The 16,783-nt window shown below is 43.5% G+C and overlaps 2 non-coding genes and 1 pseudogene across 2 annotated transcripts; 2 read left to right on the top strand and 1 right to left on the bottom strand.

The window, feature by feature from the left end:
* Positions 1–7,922: 7,922 nt before the first annotated feature.
* Positions 7,923–8,113, bottom strand: LOC142734370 (U2 spliceosomal RNA). Its single transcript, XR_012880342.1, has one exon. It is a non-coding gene; the product is annotated as a U2 spliceosomal RNA (small nuclear RNA).
* A 1,440-nt stretch (positions 8,114–9,553) lies between these two features.
* On the top strand, positions 9,554–9,744 carry LOC142734358 (U2 spliceosomal RNA). Its single transcript, XR_012880334.1, has one exon. It is a non-coding gene; the product is annotated as a U2 spliceosomal RNA (small nuclear RNA).
* A 6,536-nt stretch (positions 9,745–16,280) lies between these two features.
* Positions 16,281–16,499, top strand: LOC142734368 (U2 spliceosomal RNA; annotated as a pseudogene).
* The last annotated feature ends 284 nt before the right edge of the window (positions 16,500–16,783 follow it).

Raw genomic sequence — 16,783 nt, 5'->3', positions numbered from 1 at the left:
ATTGCCTAGAAGTAGGCTGAATCGCTGCAAGGGCTGAACAGCAGTATCGGGCAGGCTCGGGCAACGCGCGGCCCGTTCGGGTTATCGCTTCTCGGCCTTTTGGCTCAGATCAGAGTTTATTGCTCTGGTCTGGGTCGGGGGTGCGAGTGTTCCTGTGGTAGCAGGAGACCTTTTGAGTGGCGATCCTCCTATGGTCCTGGACCGATAAGCTGAAAAGATGGCAGGTATGGAATTTTCCTCAGGTATCCAGAAGACAGTCCGGCTGAAGGTGGAGATCTCTGACAGCATGAAGAACAGCATCTCATATGTTGGACACGAAATTGTGGAGAAGATGGCTGGTATTTCCCTGGAAAATGATGTTTTTTGTATTCAAGAATCAAAAAAACAAGGTATCTATGACATTTCCTTTTATGTGGATGGGACCTGCCTGCTATTCTATGAATGTCTGAAGACCAATGCATCTAACCAGGTACTGAGGAATGTCACATTTGTTCCACTGTTTGAACTAGAAGAAAAAACTGTTTTTATCCATGTGTTCAAACCCTTTCACGGATGTTAATATCCTAAAGAACTTTCTTGGACAGTACTGTTTAAGTGTGAAAGGAGGGGTAAGGCAGAAAAGTATCCTTAACATCTTTAATGGAACATATAAATTCTGGGTGAAATTAAGACCTGATGAAAGCTGTATTGGGGGAGTGAGACACCCACCTGCCAATTTTTCTGTGGCTGGAAACAGAGGCTATCTGTATTATCAAGGACAGCCATCCTTTTGCAGGAACTGCTTTAAATTTGGCCATTTAAAGGAGGATTGCCCAGGGGTTAAACTGTGCAGGAACTGTAAAAATCCTGGACATGAGGCTGGGGCGTGTCCACAGCCTAGAGCCTGTGATTTATGTGGATTGACTGGGCATATGTACAGAGACTGTCCTGAAGTGGTAAAGAGGAGGGAAGAAAGGAAGAAGCAGGAGGAGGCTAGGAAGCAAAGGAATCAAATGGATCTTGATAGGAAGAGGGAGGAAGGAGCAAGATTCTTGAGGATGTCTGAGGAGGCTGAAAAAAGACAAAATGAAGCTGTGCAAGACCAGCAGCAGGTGGAGATGGGGGAGGGGTTGATTAGCCCAGCTGTGGAATCTCCCATGAGCATTTTGATTGATGAGTCAGCAAGAATAGACTGGTCTCTCTCTGAGGAAGATGAACCTCCTGGGGGGGAAGTGACTGTCACAGGTGCAGAATGTTTTCGTCCCCCCAGGAAAACGGCAAAAAAGCCACGTTTTGAGAAGGTGGAAGAAGAGGCGATTTCATTGGAGAACCCATTCGAATGTTTATTTGAGGCCCATATGGATACAGGCTCTGGCGGAGAAGGTTCTTCCAAAGTACTCCAGAGGAAAATCTTAAAATAATGGCGTTGCTAAATTTTCTTCCTTTGGGTTGTTTTAGATTATGTCTTTGAAGTTTTTGTCATCCAATGTGCGTATGTTTAGGAGTAGAGCCAGAAGAGCTCTTATACTAGATATATTAGCAAATCAAAATGTTGATGTCATTTGTGTTCAAGAGTGTGGATTGGATTTTGTGGTGGGGCAGGAGGAGTGGGTGCACGGGCCTGCAATATGGTCAGTGTCAAACAAAAATAGAAATGATGGTGTGGGGATTTTATTCAAAAACAAAAAAATAGAAATTTGTAGTCATACTGTTATTGAGGAGGGAAGGTGTGTGATGGTGGTGGTGAGATTTAATAGAGTGAATGTTCGTATAATTAACCCCTTAAGGACGCAGCCTAGTTTGGGCCTTAAGGCTCAGAGCCCATTTTTCAAATCTGACATATTTCACTTTATGTGGTAATAACGTCGGAATGCTTAAACCTATCCAAGCGATTCTGAGATTGTTTTCTCGTGACACTTTGGGCTTCATGTTCGTGGTAAAATTTGGTCGATATATTCAGTCTTTATTTGTGAAAAATTGCAAAATTTAGAGAAAATTTACAAAAAATAGCATTTTTCAGAATTTAAATGCATCTGCTTGAAAAACAGACGGTTATACCACCCAAAATAGTTACTAGTTCACATTTCCCATATGTGTACTTTAGATTGGCATCGTTTTTTGAACATTATTTTATTTTTCTTGGACGTTACAAGGCTTAGAACATAAACAGCAATTTCTCATATTCTTAAGAAAATTTCAAAAGCCTTTTTTTGAAGGTGCCAGTTCAGTTCTGAAGTGGATTTGAGGGGCCTATGTATTAGAAACCCCCATAAAACACCCCATTTTAAAAACTAGACCCCTCAAAGTATTCAAAACAGCATATAGAAAGTTTTTTAACCCTTCAGGCATTTCACAGGAATTAAAGCAAAGTGGAAATTAAATTTGCAAATTTAATTTTTTCGGCTAAATTTCAATTTTATTCAATTTTTTTTTAGTAACAGAGAAGGTTTTACCAGAGAAACACTACTAAATATGTATTGTCCAGATTCTGCAGTTTTTAGAAATGTCCCACATGTGGCCCTACTGCGCTCGTGGACTAAAACACAAGCCCTAGAAGCAAAGAAGCACCTAGTGCATTTTGAGGCCTCTTTTTTATTAGAATATATTTTAGGCAGCATGCCAGGTTTGAAGAGGCGTTGAGGTATCAAAACAATGGAAACCCACCAGAAGTGACCCCATTTTGGAAATTACACCCCTCAAGGAATTCATTTATGGTTTTTGTTATCATTTTGACCGCACAGTTTTTTCACAGCACCTATTTGAATTGGGCTGTGAAATGAAAAAAATGATATTTTTTCCAATAAAATGTCATTTTTGATAAAATTTTCTTATTTTCACAGGGAACAACATACCCCATTTTGTTGCCCAATTTGTCCTTAGTGCGGCAATACCCCATTTGTGGTGATAAACTGCCGTTTGGGCCCATGGGAGGGCTCAGAAGGAAAGGAGCGCTATGTGTTTGTTGGAGTCCAGATTTTGCTGGATTGGTTTTCGGGTGCCATGTCGCATTTGCAGAGCCCCAGAGGTATCAAAGCAATGGAAACCCACCAGAAGTGACCCCATTTTGGAAACTACACCCCTCAAGGAATTCATTTATGGTTTTTGTTATCATTTTGACCGCACAGGTTTTTCACAGCACCTATTTGAATTGGGCTGTGAAATGAAAAAAATTATATTTTTTCCAATAAGATGTCATTTTTGATCAAAATTTATTATTTTCACAGGTAACAACATACCCCATTTTGTTGCCCAATTTGTCCTTAGTGCGACAATACCCCATTTGTGGTGATAAACTGCCGTTTGGGCCCATGGGAGGGCTCAGACGGAAAGGAGCGCTATGTGTTTGTTGGAGTCCAGATTTTGCTGGATTGGTTTTCGGGTGCCATGTTGCATTTGCAGAGCCCCAGAGGTATCAAAGCAATGGAAACCCACCAGAAGTGACCCCATTTTGGAAACTACACCCCTCAAGGAATTCATTTATGGTTTTTGTTATCATTTTGACCGCACAGTTTTTTCACAGCACCTATTTGAATTGGGCTGTGAAATGAAAAAAATGATATTTTTTCCAATAAGATGTCATTTTTGATCAAAATTTCTTATTTTCACAAGGAACAACATACCCCATTTTGTTGCCCAATTTGTCCTTAGTGCGGCAATACCCCATTTGTGGTGATAAACTGCCCTTTGGGCCCATGGGAGGGCTCAGAAGGAAAGGACCACCATTTGGCCTACTGGAGCTTTTCTGGTGCTAAGTCATGTGTGCAGAAGCCCCTGAGGTACCAGTACAGTTGAAACCCCCGAGAAGTGACCCCATTTTAAAAACTACACCCCTTAAGACATTCATCTAGAGGTGTAGTGAGCATTTTGACCCCACAGGTACTGTGTAAAAGATAATGCGCAGCAGATGGTGCAGTGTGAGATTTGCAATTTTATATATGTATATGCCATTTCAGTGTCCAATATAGTGTGCCCAGCATGCGCCACCGGAGATATACACCCCTTAAATTGTAATGTGGGTTCTCCTGGGTACGACAATACCCTACATGTGGCTGTTATCAGCTGCCTGGGCATACGGCAGGGCTCAGAAGGGAAAGATGAGGGGGGTAAGCTGTGCGGAGTGCATCAGGGTAAATTGAAAATCAAGGGATGTATGATACATTTTAAAACAATCTTTTATACAGAGCCCTGGTTTTTCGGGACACGTGTCACATTGGTATATTGTGTTCTTCCTTATCCCCCTCTTATAGCAGACTCTGCACCTCTTTTGACTCTTTCCCTTTCCACCGGTTTGGGGACCTTCTCCTGGAAAGTGTTGCCCTGGTACGATGCGCCCCCCCTTCCTGGTCCCTAAAGATTAGTTCTTGAAATTCCAGGAAAGTTCCCCTCTGGCCTGCACATCGACGTAGCACATACGCATTGTACAAAGCCATCTGTATGATGTGCCCGGCCAGCTTCTTATACTACACCGCATGGCGCTGTAGGGCTTCAGGACTTGATTTGACAAGTCCATCCCTCCCATGTACCTATTGTAGTCCAGGATGCAGTCTGGTTTGGGGGTGGCCTTTCCTTCATATATCCTAAACCTGTAGGTATACCCTGATGCACTCTCGCACAGCTTATACATCTTCACGCCATACCTTGCCCTCTTACCTGGCAGGTACTGGCGGAATTGAACCCTCCCTTTAAAATGTACCAGGGACTCATCAATAGAAAAACACTTCTCGGGGGTGTATGCTTGGGAAAACCGGGCACTGGAACGGTCTAATAGGGGTCTCCGTTTATACAAACGGTCAAAACTGGGGTCATCTCGGAGTGGGCACGGCTCATTATCAGTATAATGTAAGAAGCGAAGTATTGCCTCATTTATTTATTTTTTTAGGTTCCAGTTCATTTCTGAAGTTGCTTTGAGGGGCCCATATATTAGAAACCCCTATCAAACACCCCATTTTAGAAACTAGACCCCTCAAAGTATTCACAACAGCATTTAGAAAGTTTATGAACCCTTTAGGTGTTTCACAGAAATTTAGAGCAAAGTAGAGGTGAAATTTACTCTTTTTATACCATTTTTTTTATAACACAAAAGGATTTATCAGAGAAACGCAACTCAATACTTATTGCCCAGATTCTGCAGTTTAGAGAAATATCCCACATGTTGCCCTCGGGCGGTAATGGACTGAAGCACCGGCCTCCGAAGCAAAGGAGCACCTAGCGGATTTTGAGCCCTCTTTTTTATTAGGCACCATGTCCGGTTTGAAGAGGTCTTGTGGTGCCAAAACATTGGAAACCCCCCAAAAGTGACCCCAATTTGGAAACTAGACCCCTTGAGGAATCCATTGTAGTTTTCATGGGGTGCATGCGGCTTTTTGATCAGTTTTTATTCCATTTTTAGGTGGCGTGGTGACTAATAAACAGCAATTCTACTATTGTTTTTGTATACTTTTTTTTTTACAGCGTTCACCGTGCGCTATAAATGATATATTAACTTTATTCTGCGGGGCGATACGATCACGGCGATACCAGATGTTTATAGTTTTTTTTTTATGTCTTATGGCGTTTGCACAATAAAATACGTTTTGTAAACAATCATTCACTTTTTGTGTTACCTTATTCTAAGAGCCATAACGTTTTTATTTTTCAATCAATAAAGCCGTGCGAGGACTTATTTTTTGCGTAACGAACTGTAGTTTCCATCAGTACCATTTTTAGGTACATGCGACTTTTTGATCTCTTTTTATTCAATTTTTTGGGAGGTGAAGTGACCAAACAATTGTGATTGTGGTACGGTTTATTAATATTTTTTTTTACGGCGTTCACCGTGCGGGATAAATAACAAAATAATTTTGTAGTTCAGGCCGTTACGGACGCGGCGATACCAATTATGTATAGTTTATTTGTTTGTTTATATATTTTTATTAATAATAAAGGCCTGATAAGGGAAAAAGTGGGACTTTTACTTTTATTACTTTTAAAACTTTTATTTTCTTATTTTTACACATCTTTTTTTAACTTTTTTTTTACTTTATTACTTTGTCCCACTAGGGGACATGAGGGCAGGAGGCCCTGATCGCTATTCTAATACACTGCACTACATGCGTAGTGCAGTGTATTAGAACTGTCAGCTACTCACTGACAGCAAGCATAGTGGGTCCTGACGTTGTCAGGACCCACTAGGCTTCCGTCTATGGCATAGCCGGACGCCATTGTTTGGTGTCCGGTTGCCATAGTCACCATCGCCGGCCGCTATCGCGTAGCAGGCCGGCGATGGCAGCTTAACCCCTAAAAAGCCGCGATCTCTATAGAACGCGGCTTTTAAGGGGTTAATCAGCGGGGACACAGCGATCGGTCCCCGCTGTAGGAGCTGTGACAGCTGCTGAACAAGACAGCAGCGTCACAGCTCCTGTATGTGTCGGGAGGACGGCCGAAACGGCCGTTACTCCCGTGACGTACTATTACGGCATGGAGCGCGAACGATACACCTGCCATGACGTAATAGTACGTCAAGGAGCGGGAAGGGGTTAATATATATGCTCCAGTTAATAAGAATGAAAGAGTGGAATTGTTTGAAAAAGTTAAAATGTTTTTGCCTGGGAAGGATCCGGTTGTGTGGATAGGGGACTTTAATTGTGAGATTGATGGAAAAAATGTGGATGTGTCTGGTAATGTGGTTAAAAATATATTGTTTGATTTTCAGTTGAAGGATGTGATAAAATTATGTGGGGTAGACCCCCAAGATACATATTTTTCAGACAGGGGTAATTATAGTTCGAGACTAGATATGTGTTTTGTGTCGAAAGGTATTATGGGTAAAAATTATATGCAAATGAGGGTAATATATTCGGATCATGAGTGTGTGATGTGTGAACTGGTTTTGGATGTGGAATGTATAAGTGGGAGGGGTTTATGGAAATTAAATGTTAATTTGTTAGAAGATGAGGAGGTGTATGGGAAATATGTTAATTTGTATGGGAGTTGGTGTAGAAGGAAGAATGAGTTTGTAGATGTGTTGGAGTGGTGGGATTGGGTGAAGGAAAAGACAAAAGTATATTTTAAGAAAGTTGGTTATAGAAGAGCAGCTGGTAGAAGGAGAAAGTATGAGTGCTTGTATAAAAGATTGGGGTTTTTGAGAAGTTTGAAGAAGAATGGTTGGGAGGTGGATGAGAAGATTGAGGAAGTTAAGAAGAATATGAAAGAATGGATGGTGAAAAAGGGTAAGGAAATTATGTATCAAGCAAGATTGGATAAGTTAGAAAAGAATGAGAAATGTTCGAGATATTTTTTTTAAAAAGTGATTGGGAGAAAAGAGGATTTGGTATGTGTGTATGATAAGGATGGGAATGTGGTAAAAGGGAAAGTGGTGTTAGGAGTGGTTGAAGAGTTTTACAGAGAATTGTATGCAGTAAAGGAGTGTGATAGAGATTTGGAGTCGGAGGTGGTGGCTGTGATTGAGAAGCAGGTGGACAGAGTGGAGTATGATAGGCTGGTGAGAGGAGTTGGGGAGGAAGAGGTTAAATCAGCTATTGAAAGCATGTCAGTGAATAGAACACCGGGAGAGGATGGGTTGCCAGTGGAGTTTTATAAGCGAATGTGGGATGTTTGCTGTTCCCCTACTCCACTCCACTATTTGACTGTGGTGCTGCATCAATCAGTGGCTGGCTCAGGTGCAGCTCTTTAACTTACCTAAAAGGGAGGGCGGAAAGAAGACAAGGAAGGTGAATGAGCTGTTCCAATGTGAAATGCCGGAAACACAGACACACAGACGACACAAAACAAGAGGTGGCAATGTATTCATTAATTGCATTTAATCAATTAGCTCATTATCACTCATGCATTGTCCAACAGGTGTTGAAATAATGGGATTAAAAGGGGAGATCCCTTCAGAAAGACAGAAACAATGGCAAACACAAAAAACACTTTTGGAATCTGATTTTAGTCAACACATAAGGAAAGGGTGCACCGGTCCTGGAAATACTTCAATACCAGGTCAATGCGTGGAGTGGACAGAGCAAGCTCTATTTCCATCTCCCTGTTCTAAAAATCCATTTAATATATGGTCCCCAGATAGGGGACGTATCAGATATTAAACTGATAAGAACAGATACTACACTTGATCTTAGCCAAAAGGCCGAGAAGCGATAACCCGAACGGGCCGCGCGTTGCCCGAGCCTGCCCGATACTGCTGTTCAGCCCTTGCAGCGATTCAGCCTACTTCTAGGCAATTCCATGGGGCCCTGCAGGCTCACACACTCACAGCTACACGGGAGGTGAATAAAGGCCGGAGAGGAAGCCAGACAGGATTGACCTGGTATTGCAGTATTTCCAGGACCGGTGCACCCTTTCCTTATGTGTTGACTAAAATCAGATTCCAAAAGTGTTTTTTGTGTTTGCCATTGTTTCTGTCTTTCTGAAGGGATCTCCCCTTTTAATCCCATTATTTCAACACCTGTTGGACAATGCATGAGTGATAATGAGCTAATTGATTAAATGCAATTAATGAATACATTGCCACCTCTTGTTTTGTGTCGTCTGTGTGTCTGTGTTTCCGGCATTTCACATTGGAACAGCTCATTCACCTTCCTTGTCTTCTCTCCGCCCTCCCTTTTAGGTAAGTTAAAGAGCTGCACCTGAGCCAGCCACTGATTGATGCAGCACCACAGTCAAATAGTGGAGTGGAGTAGGGGAACAGCAAACAGCCATTAAAGCCGCCCGCCCGCCCGCCCGCCACAATGGACCTACCTGTGTACACTAGATGGATGTGATGGAATGTACTGTCGTCCCTACATTTCAAGAAGGAGTAAGAATTGCAGTTGCAACAAAGCCTTGCTTGCCTACAAAGAGAGCAGCAATTTGGATTTGTTACTATGTTACCTAGAAGAATAACAAACTGTGCAAGGATGGAGGTTGTAGGAGCAAGGAGAAGTTGTCTGTAAAGTTGGTGGATGCTTATTTTCCATTTTGCAGTCCCTTGTCTCCCTCTTGTGGCCTCCTGGAGGCAACTAGCTGTGCAAAAAAAGACAGCCTGGCGGCCGGCTGTTGCAGTGTTGCCCTCTCAGGCAACACTGAGTGACTGACTGAGCCGCACCGTCTTATATAAAGTTCAGACGGAACTTTGCACGTGTCATAGTGGAGCCCTGAGGAGCCAGAGCCAGCTTTCTGACATCATAATGGGGCCTCAGAGATAAAAGCCTGGGCCCAGGCAGTGTTGGTCAGTGCTGCTCAGCAGGCAGCACTGGACTGGACTGGATTACAGCTGATACAAGGTGTGAAGGAACAAGGGGTGGCTGTGGGCATGCACTTGCTGCCGCTGCCAGTGTTTATCTGCATGGCAGCAGGGCATTTGGGCGTTGCCAGGAAGGCGTTTTTATTTAGATTCCTCCTCTTTCAGCACTGCATTGTGGTGCAAGCAAAAGAAGCAAATCCTGTCTGGCTTCCTCTCCGGCCTTTATTCACCTCCCGTGTAGCTGTGAGTGTGTGAGCCTGCAGGGCCCCATGGAATTGCCTAGAAGTAGGCTGAATCGCTGCAAGGGTTGAACAGCAGTATCGGGCAGGCTCGGGCAACGCGCGGCCCGTTCGGGTTATCGCTTCTCGGCCTTTTGGCTAAGATCAAGTGTAGTATCTGTTCTTATCAGTTTAATATCTGATACGTCCCCTATCTGGGGACCATATATTAAATGGATTTTTAGAACAGGGAGATGGAAATAGAGCTTGCTCTGTCCACTCCACGTATTGACCTGGTATTGCAGTATTTCCAGGACCGGTGCACCCTTTCCTTATGTGTTGACTAAAATCAGATTCCAAAAGTGTTTTTTGTGTTTGCCATTGTTTCTGTCTTTCTGAAGGGATCTCCCCTTTTAATCCCATTATTTCAACACCTGTTGGACAATGCATGAGTGATAATGAGCTAATTGATTAAATGCAATTAATGAATACATTGCCACCTCTTGTTTTGTGTCGTCTGTGTGTCTGTGTTTCCGGCATTTCACATTGGAACAGCTCATTCACCTTCCTTGTCTTCTCTCCGCCCTCCCTTTTAGGTAAGTTAAAGAGCTGCACCTGAGCCAGCTACTGATTGATGCAGCACCACAGTCAAATAGTGGAGTGGAGTAGGGGAACAGCAAACAGCCATTAAAGCCGCCCGCCCGCCACAATGGACCTACCTGTGTACACTAGATGGATGTGATGGAATGTACTGTCGTCCCTACATTTCAAGAAGGAGTAAGAATTGCAGTTGCAACAAAGCCTTGCTTGCCTACAAAGAGAGCAGCAATTTGGATTTGTTACTATGTTACCTAGAAGAATAACAAACTGTGCAAGGATGGAGGTTGTAGGAGCAAGGAGAAGTTGTCTGTAAAGTTGGTGGATGCTTATTTTCCATTTTGCAGTCCCTTGTCTCCCTCTTGTGGCCTCCTGGAGGCAACTAGCTGTGCAAAAAAAGCCAGCCTGGCGGCCGGCTGTTGCAGTGTTGCCCTCTCAGGCAACACTGAGTGACTGACTGAGCCGCACCGTCTTATATAAAGTTCAGACGGAACTTTGCACGTGTCATAGTGGAGCCCTGAGAAGCCAGAGCCAGCTTTCTGACATCATAATGGGGCCTCAGAGATAAAAGCCTGGGCCCAGGCAGTGTTGGTCAGTGCTGCTCAGCAGGCAGCACTGGACTGGACTGGATTACAGCTGATACAAGGTGTGAAGGAACAAGGGGTGGCTGTGGGCATGCACTTGCTGCCGCTGCCAGTGTTTATCTGCATGGCAGCAGGGCATTTGGGCGTTGCCAGGAAGGCGTTTTTATGTAGATTCCTCCTCTTTCAGCACTGCATTGTGGTGCAAGCAAAAGAAGCAAATCCTGTCTGGCTTCCTCTCCGGCCTTTATTCACCTCCCGTGTAGCTGTGAGTGTGTGAGCCTGCAGGGCCCCATGGAATTGCCTAGAAGTAGGCTGAATCGCTGCAAGGGCTGAACAGCAGTATCAGGCAGGCTCGGGCAACGCGTGGCCCGTTCGGGTTATCGCTTCTCGGCCTTTTGGCTAAGACCAAGTGTATTTATACAGGAGGTTTTTAGTCAGAAGGTGCTCAGGTACCCTCTCTCTCGGCCTCGGGGGATCGTCCAGGTTCGCCTGGACTTCACCCCCGTGCTGCTATTTGGGAGAGAGGCTTAGTCCTGAGCAACGAGTTGCGATCCCCCCCCCAGCCCTTTGGTGTGTCTCCTTGAACCCAAAGGGCGCAGCGCAAGCTGTGCGGTACCGACCTGGCCACGCAAATGGCAGGCGGACCTGATGCGGTGCCGGTATACGCCCGGTTGCGGAATACTGCAAGATTTATCTTGGCAGAGGGTGGAGGCGGTCCTCGTGGTCTCAAGTTCCTTGTCCACGATATTTTGGAAAAGCGGTTGGCGGTCCACAAGAACGAGATTTTGGCGATCCAGGACTACCCAAGGCGTGGAGTGTACGACGTGACTTTTATGGGAGAAGGAATCCTCCGTGATGCCATGGGAAAAGCTGAGAGGCAACAAGGTGAACTCATGGCCTTGGGAGTCCAGGTAATTGAACACGCTTTTGAAGTAACCAAACTCGTAGTGATTAAAATGTATTCCCCATACGTGAAAGATCAGGAAGTGGCGGCGTTTCTTGCTGCATACTTTAAGAACGTTAAGCTGCTGGGGAGAGTTATGAACGAGTGCGGTGTGTGGACCGTCAAATGGAAATTTATTGTTACGCTAATAAAGGACCCCTCCACCCAAGAAACGAAGCTACCACCTGCTCGTTTTAAACTTGGGAATGTGAATGGCGACCTCTATTTCTCAGGAATGCCAAACTTCTGCAGGGCCTGCGGTACCTATGGACATACCAGTTTTAACTGCGATGTCACCTGCAGGAACTGTGGAAGTAAACAACACACAATGAGAGAATGTACAGAAGAGAAAAAATGCAATTTTTGTCAAAAAACTGGTCATCTTTATTATGCTTGTCCACATAGGTACCGAGGCGAAGAAGATGAGCAACCCGAGGTGCCCCCACGTGCTCCACCAGCAGAGCAGTCCCGTCCTCAAGGAGGAGAACAAGCTGTTGCGGCGAAAGAGCAGAGAGGTACCTGGGCTTCAAGAGTACGGCTAGCCGAAGCCAAAACAGGTGCCTCTCAGCCAGCGACCTCAGGGGATAAAAATGAGCCCAGCGCCAAGGAAAAACGGCAGGCCAAGAGGAAGGCAGAAAAGGAGCAGGCCATCGATGAACCTGTGGCATCCCAGACGGCTGGTTGCTCAGGCGGTGCCGGGCCTGCTCCTAATCCTGGGTCTCTAGAGACCGACTCGGAAGGAGAAGACTGGGTACAGGTGGGTCCCCGTAAAAAGGGGAAGCAAGAACGTGCCAGTAGGAGGGAGACAGGGGAGGAGCAGATGGATACGTCCGTGCGGAAAGATGTGGCTCCTCCTGGGACCCCCTCCTCGCCTGCACTGGTGAGGAGGACGGGCACTGCTCCCTCCGTATTATCGGACACCCCGCCATGCGCACAACCTCCCCCTCTAGACCGGCCTTCACGGGCCCAGGGGGGAGAGGCGGGGCCCTTGGGGGACCCACCAGACATGGACCCAGTCGGTCAACCGAGAGAGACCCAGGTGAGGCTGTGCGAGTCTGGGCTCCCCGTGTACGAGGTGAGTGTTGCTGGCTCAGCTCTCAGCGACAGTAGTTCTTCTCCTGCCTCGTCCCTCTTTTCAGTTGAGTCGGATGAGGGCGGGGCCATGAGTTCAAGTGAGGTTTCGGGTATTGCTGGTGGAGGAGCAATCTGATTTTAAGTGCGCCTATTATTTATTATTTTAAAATCAGAATTTTGCTTTAACTCTCCACGATGTCTGAGCTCATGGGAATCTCCCTCAACGTGAGGGGCGCCAAGTCAAAAGTGAGAAGGGTTGCTCTCTTCAATTTTTTATCTTGCCTGGCAGCCTCTGTATTTTTCCTGCAGGAGTGCGGCATTCCCCATACAATGAGATATGAAAATTACAAAAAGGATTGGAAGTATGGTCCATCAGTCTGGTCTGGATCCAACGAGTCCAGATCAGCAGGGGTCGCCATTCTTTTTAAGGGAAACGTTTTAATTGATTTTATTCAAGAAATCTTACCAGGACGTATTTTAATGGTTAAAGCTTTTATTGATGGTGTAAAGTGGCAGTTTTTAAATTTTTACGGATCACCAGAAAAGAACGAAAGAGCGAGGATGCTGGAGATTTTACCGCTTTTTATCAACACATCTGAGCCTTTTATCCTCGCAGGTGATTTTAATTGTATCCTGAGAGGAGAACGCCGGCTTACCAACAGTACGAGTAGGAACTATGACAAGACCTCTGGACTGCTCAAGGATATCGTGACTGATTTTAAATTAAAAGACATATACAAAGAATGTAACAGGAGCAGTCCAGAGGAAGCCGGCGTTACCTGGAGCAACGCCACCTGTAGCTCCAGGATTGATTTTATCTTTTGTTCTGAAAATTTACTGCCTTTTAATTGTGAAGTTTTAACCAATGTGTTTTCAGATCACAGGCTTTTATCTTTTAAAGTAAAGCATGATCTTAATAATATTGTATGTAAAAAGTCCTGGAAGATGAATGTTTCCCTTTTAGACGATCCACAGGTTTTAGCAGATTTTATTGAATTTTACCAAGAAAGCAGGCGGGTAAGAGACACACGTACTCCCATCAGTGCATGGTGGGAGAAAATGAAAAAGAAAATAAAAGATTTTTTTATTAAGAAAAGCGTGGCGAAAGCCAAAGAGAAATACGCTTTTTTTAAAATTCTCAATACCCGTCTGCAGACCCTGTACAAAATGCAAGATCATGACATAGACGTTAAAGATGACATCACCAATTTGAAAAAGGAGATAGCCCAGTGCCTGGAGCAGAAAGGTAAAGAGATTATATTCCGTTCAAAAATACAACATGTGGAGGAGAACGAGACCTGCTCCAGGTACTTTTTTAAGAAAATAAATAACAAAAAGGCAATTATCAAAAATATAGAAGGGGTGTCAGATGTACAGGGTCTTTTAAGTAAAGTTCATGAGTTTTACACTGACCTTTTTAATGTTAAGACTGTGGATCATAATTTTATGCGTGACTCACTGAAGGAGATTACTACTGTTTTAGACCCTGTCTCCCAGAATTTTTTATTACAGGAGCTGACGGAGCAGGAGGTTTTAGAAACTGTTAAGAGTTTTAAAACAGGGAAAGTTCCCGGACCGGACGGTATACCCAGTGAGTTTTATGTAAAATTTTATGACATTTTAAAAGAGGATCTTTTTAACCTTTTTTCTGATGTTTTTAATTCCAAGATGCTGCCTAAGTCCTGGCGGAAGGGTGAGGTCTCCCTGCTGTATAAGACGGGTGACATCGCAGTTTTAAAGAATTGGAGACCAATAACCCTTCTAAATAGCGACTATAAAATTATGGCTAAAATATGTGCAAATAGATTAAAAGCCATAATACCCCACATTATACACTCTGACCAGGTGTGTGGGGTGCCAGGCCGCAGCATCTGGGATAATTTAAACCTAATAAAAGACGTGATTGAGGACACGAGGTCTAGAAAAGTTAAATTAGCCATTTTATCTATAGACTTTGAGAAGGCGTTCGACCGTGTCTCTCATTTTTATCTTTTTAAGGTTTTAGAACGTATGGGTATACCTGAAGGATTTTTATTATCTATTAAAGCCTTTTACAGAGAATGCACCAGCAAAATTTTAGTGAATGGTTTTAAGACACAGGACGTATTTTTAAACTCTGGGGTGAAGCAGGGGTGTCCCTTGTCCCCACTGCTTTTTATATGTGCATTGGAGCCTCTGTTATGCGCAATTCGCCGCGATAAGTGTATCCGTGGAGTCCCCCTGCCCGGGGGAGGCGGCGTAGAGGCCAAAGCAGTGGGGTACATGGATGATGTGGCGGTTTTATGTAGGGACGCCCTGTCGCTTCAGAGAACCCTTAGGCAAATCGAGTTTTATTGCTGTGCTTCCGGTTTTAAAGTAAACTTCAGCAAGAGTCATATTTTAAACATAGGAAGCATGGCTCTTAGAGATATACCGGTTCCTGTGTCTGATAATATTAAAATTTTAGGTGTCTCCTTCAGTGGGTACGACAATGGTTTTATCAGTTGGGACATGGTGGCGCAGAAGGTAAATCAAAAAATATGCATGTGGAACATGAGGAAGCTTACCATGGAGGGAAAAATTTTAATAATTAAAATGATAATTTTACCTTTGCTTTTATACTTAAGCATGGTTTTCCCTCCTCCCACGGTTTTATTAAGAAAAATTACTAAAGCTTGTTTTACCTTCTTTTGGAGTTCCAGAATGGAGAAACTTAAACGTGAGACGGTAATGAAAATCAAACCAAAGGGTGGCAAAGACTTTCCAGATTTTAATAGGTTTCTTTTAATCAAGTACTTTTGTTTCTGTCTTAATTCTCTTTTTAAACAACATCATTGGTCTTATTTTCTACGTTTTAATACTGGGTTTTTTATGCGAAGGATGGGGTGGTTTGAAATTGTTTTAACCTCACCTTATGCTTTTAATCTACCAGCAAATTACGTGATTTTAGAGAAAATAGTGGCCTTGTTTAATTTTAAAGGGAAAAATTTTAATGATATGATAAACAGTAAGAAACTTATAAAAGACATAAGAGGAAATGAAGTCGTCACTAATATTGAAAATTTTAATAATGAACGCTGTGCTTTTATCTTCAAAATGGTTAATGTGTTTTATCTTTTTAATACACAGATGGACCTGGCCTGGAGCTGCGTTCATCAATGTCTTCCATGCCGGGCATTCCAATTCAGGAGAGGATTCGCGAGGTCTGCCATCTGTCCGAGGGAAGGCTGCCAGGCTGAGGAGACCGTGCGTCATATTTTTTGGACTTGCGATTTTACTAAACATATTTGGATAAAGATATTCCCTCTAATGAAGAAGATGGCAGACCTAAAGGACTTGACTTACGAAATGATTTTATATGGACTCTTTGGATGCCCAACCGCGAACCAAAAGACTATTGCATGGAAGACGATGAACTGCGTAAAAGAAGCTCTGTGGAAGGCCAGGAACATCCTGATTTTTAAGCACGATGTTTTATCTGTTGACGATGTTTTAGGTCTTTGTTTTAGCGAGATGTACATTTATTATTTATTAGATAAAAAAAGAAATGCCACCCTTTCAAATAAATGGTTTGTAAAAGAATGGAACTCCAATATATAAGAATTTGCCACCATGTCCCCTTTTATGTGTTTTTATGTAAATTGATTTTATTACTGTAATTCATTGTAAAAAGCTGTAATTCATTGTAAATATTTTTTGAATTTTAAGTAATAAATCATTGACACCCCCGCGAGGGGGTAGCCAACTTAAAAAAATCTGTTCTTATCAGTTTAATATCTGATACGTCCCCTATCTGGGGACCATATATTAAATGGATTTTTAGAACAGGGAGATGGAAATAGAGCTTGCTCTGTCCACTCCACGCATTGACCTGGTATTACAGTATTTCCAGGACCGGTGCACCCTTTCCTTATGTGTTGACTAAAATCAGATTCCAAAAGTGTTTCTTGTGTTTGCCATTGTTTCTGTCTTTCTGAAGGGATCTCCCCTTTTAATCCCATTATTTCAACACCTGTTGGACAATGCATGAGTGATAATGAGCTAATTGATTAAATGCAATTAATGAATACATTGCCACCTCTTGTTTTGTGTCGTCTGTGTGTCTGTGTTTCCGGCATTTCACATTGGAACAGCTCATTCACCTTCCTTGTCTTCTCTCCGCCCTCCCTTTTAGGTAAGTTAAAGAGCTGCA

The sequence above is a fragment of the Rhinoderma darwinii genome, unplaced genomic scaffold, assembly GCF_050947455.1.
Source record: "Rhinoderma darwinii isolate aRhiDar2 unplaced genomic scaffold, aRhiDar2.hap1 Scaffold_974, whole genome shotgun sequence".
NCBI lineage: Eukaryota > Metazoa > Chordata > Amphibia > Anura > Rhinodermatidae > Rhinoderma > Rhinoderma darwinii.
Note: the sequence above shows the minus strand (reverse complement) of the source record. Positions and strands in the feature narration are given on the sequence as shown.